This window comes from Cheilinus undulatus, linkage group 17 (genome assembly GCF_018320785.1).
Source record: "Cheilinus undulatus linkage group 17, ASM1832078v1, whole genome shotgun sequence".
In the NCBI taxonomy this organism is placed as follows: Eukaryota; Metazoa; Chordata; class Actinopteri; order Labriformes; family Labridae; genus Cheilinus; species Cheilinus undulatus.
Window position 1 is genome coordinate 34,931,899 of NC_054881.1, and position 13,824 is coordinate 34,945,722.

Genomic DNA, 13,824 nt, shown 5'->3' on the forward strand with positions numbered 1-13,824 from the left:
CCTCAATAAATTATGTTTGCACATGTTCTAACTGTTTTAAATGCTATCACAATATTAAATTTTTTTCTATACTTTTTTTGTTGACATCTTTTTGCTAAATAACTATATACAGCCTGTACTTTAATTTACATTTGAATGTAGGAACTAGGATACAGTTCTGTATGGTTTCTTCTTCCCAGCAAGATTGAAGAGCAAAAAAATTGGGATAAAAACAAACAATAAACAGTGCATTGATAAATATACAAACATTATACCATTACTCATGCACTTATTTATTTATAGGGGGTTTTTATGTAACAGTATAATTATTTCTGGGTTGATCCCAATAAAAGTGGTCGTGACTAATGTTTAAGGCTGCTCAACAAATAAACATTCCTAGAAAAATGCCGACCTTTCCAAAATAACCTTAGGACTTCTTATAATTTCCTCAAAATGAAAAAGTTGACCTCCTTCTTCACTTTATTGAATAAGTATTCTGTTGAATGAGATTTTTGTATTGCAAAGCCTTTATACAACCTAGATATGCAACCTTTTTTATTTGTAGCCTGATTTGTAGGCTTCTATAAATTATTTTAGTATGGGTCTGTCTATATCTGGTAGATAGTTTTTGAAACCATGTCATACTAATGGCGTAATTGCACAGATCTGAAAAGAAGTCTTGTTGTTTTAAAGAGTGCTTCTCTTGTGAAGTCTGGAAGTTTGTCGGGAAACCATTATAGGTAACAGAATAGAGGGCAGTGATTTCTTGAGCTATCCAGTTTGGAAATCTGGAGTCTAACTAGGGCTGGGCAGTTAATCGCAGATTAGATTAAATCGCAATATGGCCTGCTGCAATTTTTAGAATCGTAGACAGTGCAATATTTACTTAACCTGAAATGTGTCAAAATACCAGTTTGATAGCATTTTTATCATCCCCTTCAGTATAGCAATTGATATCAAATTGGCTATATGAGCTAAAATTTTAAAACTTTTTGCAGTGGAACCAAAGTAGTGCATCCTTTCATTAATGAACTTTATCGATTATAGGTAAAATAAATAGCCGATACCAGTAATCGGTCAAATGCCAAATATCGGCATCAAAGGTCAAAATATGCTTTAATGGCATAAATTATTGAGACCTTTGTTGCCAAAGCAGAGTACTTCAAAACAAATTATAATAATAATCACAATAATGATGCTGATAACAATAATTTAAAAAGTTATCGACTATTAAAAAGCTCATTAATATCTCCAATGTGGTGAGATTCAGACAGAAAATGTGTATATGTTGAGATTCTTCAGCTAGACATAGTCTCATTAGTTCTTCCTGTGATTCTGCTGCTGTAACTTGGCTCAAAAAGTTATGTCTTACAGCTTCATACGGTGGGCAGATGAGAAGAAAGTGGACTTCATCTTCAGTTTTTTTCCAAATTTACAATGTTTACAAATTCTTTGGCCTCTAGGTTTCCAGTTATTACGACGACCTGTTTCAATGTCTAATTGATGGTTTCCTTTGTTTGGGATTTCTCTCACGCATAAGATATTCAGTTAAGAGTACTTTGTTCTCAGTAGACAATAACATTCTAATTTATTGTTGATTTTTTTTTGTAGTTTTTCCAATATTTAATCTATTTAGACTTGCTTCTTTGTCAATAATTTCAATAATTTTAATGTGTGTTTTGGGGAGATGATGCAGCTCTTCAGCTATGTAGTTCTTTAGCTAAAAATTTTCTGTAATATTTTTCATCAGTAAATCAGTCAGGCCAATTATTGGTTTCATGCCTAACTTAGATTTTTCCTTCCCTGTCAAATGTATCTGGAGATTATTCTGTCTCATACAGAACTTTTTTCGTTGATACGTCAACTGGAAGTGCTTAAAAAAATAAAGGAATCTTGGAAGAATCTGATTTTTAACAGATGTACTAGATAGTTTGTAACTGAAGTAGAGTCATTGCTCTGCAGTACCACTGGAACATAAGCCTCCTCTTGACTTGTAGAGCGTAGCAACCAAAATAACACACATAGATGGATGTTTTCACTTCATGAAACTAACCGGTAAAAGCATCTTTTCCTAATGTTGCAAGCTTGTTTTTTTTTTTTCCTAATTATCTCTGAATTGGCTCACAACAGAAAATAACCCACTTTCTGTTGATCTAGATAGATAGATAGATAGATAGATAGATAGATAGATAGATAGATAGAAAGCTTTTATATTTAAAAAAAAATGAAATATTACTCATAAAATTCAAATTTCTTAATTCTAGGGCAATGATTCTCAACTGGTGTAGCCTTAGGACCCGCCAATATTTTTGATGACAAATTGTGACTCCAATTCCCCCCCCAAAAATCAACAATGCACATTTAGTAAATCAAAGTGTTGCACTTCAGATCTTGGATGGATCAGAAATTATGACAGGAACAACTGATGGGGCAAAACTGATAACATGTACATTTTTGCCAAGTTTCTAAAAATCTTGAAAAATTACTTCATCAACATGGTAAACATTGTTCTTTTATTACAAGAAAAGGAGATAAATGATTTGAAATATTGATTTAAAACTCAATATCACAGTAAAAAAGAGAAAAAAAACAATGATTTGGTTGCATGTTCTTAAACTTTTGTCACCATTTTTTTCCAGTGACCCACTCAAAACTGCTCTACGACCCACTTTTGGGTCCCGATCCACCAGTTGAGAACCACTGTTATAGGGTATGTACTGGTAATCTCTTGGGAACTGCTTATACCAAACAGCTGGTAAAAGCCTCCTTTTCCCCCTCACCTTACAAGTTACCCCACCTTCAAAGGGGCCCAGGCATAAGGTTGAAGTACGTCTCAACTGGTGCAACACCTGAAATGACAGTAGTGTATGAACTCTTATGTTCAAACCAGCCTTTGTATGAACTCAAACAAAGCCCTTGCAATTCAGCAATGTCAGTTTTTAAAGTAGTATTTGTTCTGTTGTATTATATTTCTTTATACATAATGCATAATGCGTTCCATTATGGAGTATATTATTACAGCTTATGTGATAGATGTTTATAAAGCTGGTGGGACAAAGTGTTCCCAAAGCAGTGCTAGGTAGGAGACCGTGTTCTATCACCATCTTTGTCTGACCTTTCTGTAGCCCAGAGGAAAACAATTAAAGGGCAAAAGTTTAAGGGTCTACCTTCTTAAACAGAGGAATACGAGGCTATGAGTACTAACAGTGCATCTCACTATAGTGGCTCCAAAATACGGTTGGCCCCTCAAGTGGGACTGATCAGTGTCCAACCCCTGACTCAAGTAATGTCCATCATCTTTTTCAGGCTATACAAGTGGATCAGAGCGCTGTTTGGTTGCTTATTTCCTGAGGTAACTCCAAAGCAACAATCAACTGTCCAATTACTGTCAAAATGGTCTGACACCTCCATCACTCCCTCTGAGGTGTGAAAAGGACAAACCCCCACTGCAAAACCAGTTTTAATTTTAAAAAGGTGTTTACTTGAGAATTATTCTGCCCCACGGGTGCTTTTAAGGACAGGCAATTGTCTTTAGAAAATACATTTGAAGGGAATCTCATCATGCACAAGAACTCTCATGTAATTCTCTTCAGAGAAAAGCATCAAGACCATGGAACGGTTAGAGACATCCTCAATGCTAAAGACGATCATTCAAAGAGGAATTGACATAATTTTCTTAAATGTAAGGAAGTCACACAAAGATGCTGCTATTACATAAGAAGAAATTAGAAATGACATTTTATACAAAATAAAAGAAAGAAAATATATCCATGACAATCTGGAAAATAGCAGAAAGAAAATAGGCTTGGTTAGACAAAAGGGGAAAAAGGAACAAAACAATAAATAAATCTGCAAAGGTGAAAATCAAAGCTTGGCAATAATGGGCACATCAGCATGACATGGAGTTGAGTAAATCCAGTCTAATCAGTCTATCAAATTGTTTGAAATATTTCAGTGTTATCTTAATAGGGAGTGCCTGGAGAGGATAGTTAAATTTGGGTACACAGTCCATTTTAATTACATTGGCTTTGCCCCATAGGGAAAGGAACAGGGGGGACCATTGGTCTATATCTGTCTGAAATTTATCTAAAAGGGGTTCAAAATTGACACATATCAAGTCTGATAACAATGGAGGAAATGTGATACCCAGGTATTTAATTCCTGCCAAGTAAATTTCCTTGTTTGAAATAGGGTCATGGGGCAGTAGGGAGTGAGGGGAAGGGCCTATGATTTGTCCCAATTCACTTTATATCCTGACAATTTAGATAACCTTTTTATGGTTTTAAAGAGGGAGGGTATAGAGCGATCCAGAGCTTTATTATGAAAACTAACGTATCATCCACATAAAACATCAGTTTGTGGCTACTACTGCCTACTTGAATGCCTGGAAAATCAGGGTCTTTGCGAATTGCGGCTGCCAGAGGCTCCAATGCCAGAGCGAATAGCAATGGGCTCATTGGACACCCCTGACTAGTGCTTCTGCCGAGTTCAAATGATTGTGAAATTAGACCATTTGTTGCAACTGAAGATCTAGGTTGTACAAAAGATTGACCCAGCTAATGAATTTCTGGCTAAAGCCAAAGGTCTCTAAAACACTAAACAGTGACCGCCACTCCACCCTGTTGGACACCTTTTCGGCATCTAGTGACAGTGCAGCAGCAGGCAAAGCATCAATCCAAGGAGCATAATTTTGAGTGGCCCACATGATGTCAGTTAAACATCTAATACTATCTGCAGCATTGCGGTTGTGGATGAAGCCCACTTGGCCCAGACTGGTTATCACCTTATCGAATCTAACAGCTTGGATTTTAGAAAGAATTTTGCTATCACAGCCAATCAAGCTGATAGGTCTGTAGCTTTTGCATCTAGCGGGGCCTTATCTTTCTTTAAAATAAGGGAGACAAGGGCCTCAGGTAATGTGGGTGGCAGACATCCCATATCAAAAGCCTCAGTGTAGAATTCTGCTGTAAAGCCGTCTAAACCTGGGGCTTTACCAGCCGAGAGACTTCTAATGACCTCCATGATCTCCTCTTTAGTAATTGGTGCACCTAGCTGATCCACCTGTTCCTCTGACAAATGTGGTAGGCTGAAGGGGGTCAGAAATGCCTGAATCTCCTGCTGATCAACCATGCATTCAGAGGTATACAGTGGCTCAAATCTCTGTTATGATATTTTAAATGATCCATAGGCCACTGTGGCTGATAGATTTGGCAACCTTACCTCACAATGAACAGAAACACAGCATCTAACTGACTGTCAATTTTCAATGAAGGCGGTGGCATCAGCTAACAACAGACAATACTGAGATGAACTGCTCTGTGATTTTATATTGTAGTGTTAAAGGGGCAGGGTCATTCTCCACTGTGGGCTCGTGATGTCATGAGTCCACATATTGGCCCCGCCCACATTAAACTAAGCCAGGAAAGAGGTGAAAAATACAGTCTAAATCAAAAATTCAGTCACAGATGGATCTCAGCGTTTTCACATGTTTACAACAACCATATTCCAACATATCTGGTGTGTTAAAACACAAATTTTTGATTTCACTTTACAGGGTCTTGAAGAATTTTTAACTGTCTTTGGAGCCGTCGCTGTCTATTACAGAGCTACTTTGAAACTGCTTCATCCATCCCATAGAATCAAGAAAGAACGGTGTGTCCTCTGCTCATCTGTGCTCTTCCAGCTGTCTTTATGTCCAGGTGAGCTAACATCATTGATATGTTTATATTTTTGAACAACTTATTCAATATTTGGCGATATTCTACCTTCTTTCCCCAAATGTTTCTTCTTTGTTGTGTTTTGCTACTCTTTGCTGAACTGTTGACCATCTTACTCAATACTGCCCCCTGATGGGCAACGTTTGGTCTGTATCTGTAAGCTTAGACAGAATGGGCGAAAAACGGACAAAATAAACGCAGAGTACGGTCAAGAAGATCAATTCGTATTAGTAATAATTTTTTCGACTAAAACTGTAACTAAAAATGTTCGTCGACAGCCTTTTTTTCCATGACATAAACTAGACTAAAACTAACAGAAATAGATCTGTAATGACTAAAACTGACAAAAAGTAAGTTCAGTTTTTGTCAAGATGACTAAAACTAGACTAAAATGTAATGTAGTTTTCATCGGACATTTGAAATCCATAATATTCTGCCTCTCAGCTGTAGGAAGCAGGGACCCCAGGTTTGGCAGAGTGCATAGACACACTACCATGATTTAGTACTAGATTTAAGCAAGAGAATAAATGCTTGGACTAAAAGTAAAGACTAAAATGTGAGGACTTTTTATGGACTAATCCTAGACTAAATTGTTTTGAGCTTTCGTCGACTAAAACCAAAAAGGATAGAACTGACTAAAATGTGAGTAAAACTAAAATGCAGTTCATGTAAAGACTAAAATTAAAAATAGCTGCCAAAATTAACACTGGTTCGTATCCGTATGCATTTCAAACGTAGGGCATAAATTAGCCTTTAGGGGTTTTGGTGGGTCCCAGAGGACTTTTAGGTCACAAACTGGGCAGCAGCAAACTAGTGTCTGGGAAAGGCTGCTGTATGCCTTAGAATATTCAGACCTCACCCACTGTCTATGAAAATATCTTTAGATACGAATAACTTTACCGTTTTAAACATTATTAGATGAGCATTCATTTAACCAACCCTTACTCTTCTGTAACAATGGACCAATAAACTGTACATTTTTTCACAAAAGCTGAAGCTTTTGTTGCCCTTTTTTAGCAGAAGCACTTGACCAGATTAGTGAGCACTAATCCAGATTAGACAAAACTATAGCTAGGATTATCTGAAAGTATAAGTCACACTTTAGGGAGTTACATCAACGTTATAGATATACAGGAGGAGTCTGATCATCAATCTTAGGTTTACAAGGTAGAGACTAATGTATTTGCTATTTAATTAGTTGTTTTGTGAACAAAATTCTCATTTATTTTCAGTGTTACTGAAATAATAGGGGTGGAGAGTGCTTAAAATTCACAGTGATATAAGCAGTAAACCAGTCTCATCAGTATCAAGTATCATTTAGAGTATTTCGTGATCTGTAGGAGTTTTTTGTGTGTTTGTAATAATGGGGTAACCTTTGCAACCCTCCAGGATTACGTTGACACAGGTTTTTTTAAACATAAATTTGATGCTGTGTTTTTATTTTCTTCTTCTGTGTAACTCCAAAATGAAGCCACAGGCTATGAAATTTGAAATTGCTTTGATTTGCCCTCAGTTAAAGTGACGTGGCTTTCTGCAGGTAGTTAACTCAATGCACAGGAGACAGAGAGAGATTAACTCCCATCAAGTATCCTACCAGGTGACAGACAGTTAATGAATAACCAGTCACCTTCACAGCATGCTCCTGTTCATTGTTAATGTCCTTGTATTGATTATTTTTCCTGCATTATGTAAGTGTCTCAGCCACAGAGAATGGCTGGAGGTAGACTCTGAGCATGGGCCGTCATTAGGAGAGAATTATCTAATGGCAGCAAGGATCAGCGACTCATTTATATTAAAGGCTACTGCAGACCTGTCTGTATGGATTACTACAGATTTAGCTATAGCTAGCGGCACAGCGATTCACAGAAGGGAAAGATTATCATTGAAATGCTAACCTCAGTGATACAGTGAACTGTGTCAGAGGATGCGACAGAGCTTTATGGAGACATTAATGAATTATGGCTCTTAACTCAGTGATATTAAACAACATAAAGATTATGGAAACTCCATCATGCATCCATATGTGTTTAAGCAACACAGTAATGCACTAACTGGCTGATATGTGACATATCCGGATGTCCGGATGAAGACAATAAAAGCGAGATTAATTCATATTTGAGGCAGTGCAGCTATCTAATGGTGAATAATTCATTGGGAAAAGTCTCAAAGAACATTCTGGTTGAATAAAGCTTAAATCAAAAGGTTGATTTATGTCTCCTCAGTAAATTTTCAAATCATTACAGTCATTCTTTATGTTTACCCTCTGTTTCTGAATTCCTGTAAATGTGATGCTGCACTTCTTGGATGCATTAAGAAGAACAGACAATGACCATTTGATAACATCTGTTCTATATAATGGAATCCAATATACAAGCCAGCAATCAGTGCCTGGATCAGCTCCTTGGAGAGTCAAACAATCTACCTGTCTGGAGTACATTCAGTTCCTCCGTGGAATCATGCTGGACTCAAATTTCTAATATTGTTGAAATTACATGTACAAATGTTGTGTTAAAAGGAAAAAGTAGGAAAACAAGACAGACAACAACAGTTAGAGTAATGTATGGATGGTGTAAGTGTTTTAGTTGACATTAAGTTTAAGTTGCTATATTTTCGTTATTATTTCAGTCAGTAACACTCTCGTCAAACATTTTTACCAATTTACTGCAAAATGGATATACAGTTTTACTTGGCGGACAACATTCTGCTTAAAAGATGCTCCTTGGGTTATGCAATCAGCATGCTTTGACTTTCCAGGGAGCAGAGGAAAAGTAAGGAAATGTGTGCTGAAACTGTTGATAACAAAAAGGATCAGCCCCAGTAATAAATTAAGAGCCCAAGCACAAAGCTTCTTCCTCCCATGTGAAGTTCATGCAGTTTTCTGTCATATTTTTCAAAATACTCTGACATCTTGCTGCTTCCTCTTAGAGATGCATTTTCTCCATGTCCCCTTCCTTTTCCTGCCTTCTAGTTCTTTGGTATTGTTGTGTGAAGAGTTGTTTGTACTAAAAACCCACTGACCCTGCTGCTGTTGTTTTGCTATATCCTCTCCTGAATTCCAGTGGTCACATGTTGAATAACATACAGTTTATCTCTCATGACTTTCTTGTTGAAAATAACCCCTGAAGCAAGTCAGCATCAGAGCCTTACTTCAATAAAAACACCTGGTTTAGGTCAGGTTCTTGTTATTCTAACCAAAAGTTGTTGGTCTGGCAGTAGTGTTTTAAGCTGGTCAGGAGAAACAAAAAAAACCTCTACTATCGGTTCTTTGCTCTTCCTTTAATAAAAAATTGTAGCCCAGTTCTGATAAAACTGCCACCATGACTGCATCTGAGCTAATTTCTTTACCGGTTGCCATTGTTTATCGGCCTGCTGTACAGCTAAACCACACCTGTATACTGCCCTGTTCCCCTCAAATCACATTGATTGGTGCTTTTGTTCCTACGCTGGGTAGAAGTGTTTCAGCTTAAAACTTGCAAGATTGATTTGCCTGATGACAGACAAGAAATTTTTGTCAGTCTTTCAGGTTAAAAATCCTGTCATGATAGATCTACACATACTGTTTCACATCAAGAGCCATCATATTCTTTAGAGCAATACAGAGCCTTGTGCCTCACCTGAGATCTTCCAGGATCTGGACCCAGGTTGGGAAAGAATGATTTTGAAAAACGCTGTAACATGATTGGCATGTCTTTGGACTGTTGAAAGAAGCCAGATAATCGGAGGAAACCCATGAATGCATGAGGAGAAAATTCTAATTCCACACAGAAAGGCCCTGTCTGAGAGGGATTTGTACCATCTTACTATGAAGTAACAGTGCTAACCACTGCACTACCATGCAGCCCCACTGTAAAACAAGCTGTACTCTAGTGATCATCATATCGGTATATCATCATTCATCATTCATTCTGTAATGTTTTCTTCTGCCCACTAGAGGGCGACATAGTTAATTGTTTATGGTCCTTCTAACTGGACACAAATCTATCCTCAAAAAGATTTTTATCGACATTTTCTTGAGGATATTACTCTATAGTTTTTTTTTTTTTAATAATGCTGTGGTTAGCACCATACATTTAGAAAGTTTAATTATGTCTTATCCACTGATTTAGATCAAATAACTTTACATTAGAATATTTAAATTCCTCTAAACAAACATAGATCATATTTGTTTTAAGGCCGTTCATATAATTAGAGATATATGTCATTATGGTGTCTGTATCAGTTTCCTGCACTGACAGTAAATCACGGCACAACTTTTCACCAAACTAAGGATCAGAGAGCTTGGATGAGTGTAGAAATCTGGATACAGATCAGCGATCAAAGGATATTCATGGCACAGCAATGTGAGACGATGCTCTCTTATTGCGTATAGAGTTTTGTTTTTCTATTTTAGATATTTGAAAAATAAATTTAGTAAGCGTGCATCACTCCTCAAGATGAGTTATTCACATTCCAATAGTGTTAGTAAAACTGCCTGACCTTGAACCAGAGCCCAAAGGTTATGGAGCAGCCTCAGTTTAAGGGCATAGTTATGCACACACATGCTCGACATCTTATGCTGTTGAAGCGCTATCTGAACTCTATTAAACGGATTCATTTCAACAGAGAATGAAAGCAGTGGAGCCTGCATGTTTGTCAAGATAGCAGAATTTTAAACCTAAATATTGTGATTAGTGCTTTCAGTCCATTATAAATGTTAATGGAATTAATTACAGGCCTTGTAATTAATTCATCATAATTAATCGCATATAAACTGCTACTATGAGAAGGATTTCATTACATGTAGAATAAATTATAATAGTAATGGAATAATCTGAAATAACGTACTTCTGAATGGCATTGGAACTTTTTACAACCCTTTGAAACTGCAACATTTACTGCCTATTAAATGCATAAGACTACATATGTGCAAGATGCAGATACATCCAGATGTAATGACAATCCTTCCCTCATTCATGTGCGCTAGCTCTCTCCCTTTCAAAAGAATAATCAAATGAAACAGAACACATTCTAGAGAAACATCCTCCTACCTTGCTCCAGCTCTGTCTGACTGCAGGATTAAAGTTTTTGGACTACTTTTGTGCAGGGAAACAAAACATATCAATGTGTCAAACATGCACTGCGTGCACCCTGCATAGTGCTTTTTTCCCTGTTGTGTCCTGTAGGAAATGGACAGAAAATTTTATCACACGTAGAAGAACTTCCTCTTTGGTCACCATAAATTAGCTCTATCTGTAATTTTTTTTTTTTAAATTGAGCTAGTTTAGTTTAAAGTTGTCTGATATTAAACCATGCTGCTCTGACGTTAGATATCATACGTAAAATAGAAAATGACATTTCAAACCGACCAGCATCCCACTGCTCCTAAAATATGTCAGCTCAGGTTTTTTTTAATGAAATAGTGTATTGCTCTCTGATTGGAGATGATAGGCAGATGTGGCAGCAGAGTAAGATATACCATAATCTGTTTCAATTATTAAACATATGTTTTATTAAAAAGTGGCACATACCATCATACCAATTCCACAGGAAATGTTTATTAACAACAATGTTGTCATAGGGTAGGTAGTAATGACTGAGTTGAAAAGAGGAGAAATGAGAGGGGGGGAAAGAAATGGTGCCAAAGCACACTACTTTTACCAGGGGACCCACTGATATGGGTTTGCAGAGCCGGTACCAATACACAATTCCCTAGACCAATAACCGGTGCATATCAGTTCCAATAATATTTGGAACTGATATGCATTTATCATGATTAACAAAAAAGACTGAAAATAAACATTTTAGCCCAAACTCTATCAGCATGAGCTCCACAGTAGCAGCAGGAAAACAGAAGAGATTCAATATGCTGACTGTGTCAATGGCATTAGGCTTAAGTGTTGATTGGCAGAGTCCCATGTGACATCTTGCAAATCAGTTTGTGTTATCTTGAGGACATTTGGTAGGACTATGAAATAATCTATGAAAACAATCATGGAACATTACGAGACAGAGTTGTTTTAAAGGCAGATGCAAAGCCAGAACTACCAAGTAACTACGACACTGCCTGAGGCGCACACTGTGTCACTCCGCCCAGTGGTTTACTGAAGAAAGTAGTTCCGAGTATTTGCTTCATGTGTCGTAATGTTACATAATTATACGTCATTATTTCATAGTGTGGTGAATGTGCAGGTCACAACTTGTCCATGAGAGCGTTTTGGAGTTGTTGGATTGTGTATTTGATGAGTTTGATGAGGGAAAGCAGGAATACCATAAGACTCGATAGCGTTGGCAGAGCAGCTTGTATCTCAGACCCGCCGATCTAAAAATAGCTTGCACCGACAGCTAAAGGTAGTGAACCTATTACTAAGACTATACGGATTATGGCAATGGGGGAGTTTGCTAAAATATTGAAGTATCCCTTTAAGTGGTAAATATCAAGTAATCTAAAAGAATGTGACTTTGTATTAAGTTGGCATTTTACCAGAAAGTGACTCAGAAATGTAGTAATACTAAAGCCTGATTTGTGCTTCTGCGTGGCATCGACAACATAGCTACACGTAGCCCGCTGCGTCAATGTGGACCCCTACGCTGTAGTCTGACACACACCTATAAAAAATCCTAACTACGCATCGTGGCAACGCGGACTGCAAGGGCTGTGATTGGAAGACTCAAAACTTCATTTCTCTCAGTGGGCGAACCAGTGTGGTAAATTCACCCTTTCTCAGCCTCGACTCGTTTAGTGGTCTTACAGACCACCTCCGCAAACGTCTTCCCTGTCGCCTGCGCTTCAACATTTGCAACAGAAGAATTTGTTGGTCGATGAGCTCCAACTCCAAACACACCTGCTCCACCTCGGTCGCCATTGTTTACTGTGACCGGCAGATAAACAAGGATTCGGACGTGACCCCTCTGAAACCACACACACATACAGCCACACCCTCCTAGCAGCATGGCGGTGAGTTGCAGGGCCACGCATTCCCTCCACGCAGAACTTCGAATTGGCAACGATAGCATGACATCGATGGAGTGCAACGCAGAAGCATAAATCAGGCTGTAGGAAGTATTTACCATTAATAATGTCTTAATCCTCCAGCACTTCCTTGTAACTAGAAAAGCTCCATTTACCGTGATATTATTTAATAATTATAATGAATATTTTTTGCTTATCAGGTAGTTACACATGTGGACAAAATTATCCTCAGTTGTTCAGTTGCTGAGCTACAACTGAAGACAACACTATTTGCTTGAATTTCACAATAATCATGTTTTCAAACACAGTCAATGAGGCGTCTACGTATATAATGTCTATGGTGCTGTGTCTAGGGCGGCCATGTTTTACATTAGAATTGAAGGCTTCTGATTGGACAATTCATGGAATGTTGGTAAACAAAGCTAAACAAGAGGCATTCTAGAACACTACGACATCATTAAAGGACAATTCCGTTATGATGTCACTCTATAGAGGGTATATAAGGCAGCCTCAAAGCTAGACTTCAATCAAACTTCTAGACAGTTGACGTGAGTGAGCAGTCAGAAATTTCTTCATTGGATTTGCAGATATTTTCTCAAAGAAAGGAGAAATGTTCAAGAATTCTGACAACACCGAGACTGTTACCATGAGCCTTGGAAATAGTAGCAACATGACAAGTGAAGAGATGGACTCCAGGCTAGAGGCCAGCAAAACTGGGGAGATCCAGCATGAGGAGATCCCAGCAGTGGCAGAGTCTGATGTTCTTTTAGAACGTGAGGATGGATGTTCCAGCCAGGACCAGTATCCAAACGGGGGCCTCTTCTTAAGGTACCAGGGACAGTGCCAACCGCCATTCCTTTATTACGATCAGCTGTTCCCTGGACAGCCATACGGACAGCCTCAAGCCCTGCCTGAAATTCCAAACCATGGACCACCTATACCGGTGTTCTACAGACCGAATCCTCCATACCAGGGCCAAAATCCCTCTCCTTTGATGCAGGAGGGAGCAGATCTCCAAAGTCAATTGAGAGATTTGTCGCTCCAGCTGGAAGAGGAGAGGGCGAAGAGGATGGAGGCAGAGCAACAAAACAAGGCATACAAAAAAACAATTGATGATCTGCATATTAGAAATAATAAGCTCCATAGGGAGCTTGACTCCAGGATGAGGCAGGAGATCAC

General features: G+C 38.1%; 1 long non-coding RNA gene across 1 annotated transcript in view; it reads left to right on the forward strand.

Moving 5' to 3' along the window:
• Positions 1 to 5,601, forward strand: part of LOC121524974 — a 31,635-nt gene extending 26,034 nt beyond the window's left edge. Inside the window, exon 4 of the long non-coding RNA XR_005993182.1 lies at positions 5,534 to 5,601. This is a non-coding gene — a long non-coding RNA (uncharacterized LOC121524974). The remainder of the gene's footprint in view (positions 1 to 5,533) is intronic.
• Positions 5,602 to 13,824: the final 8,223 nt, after the last annotated feature.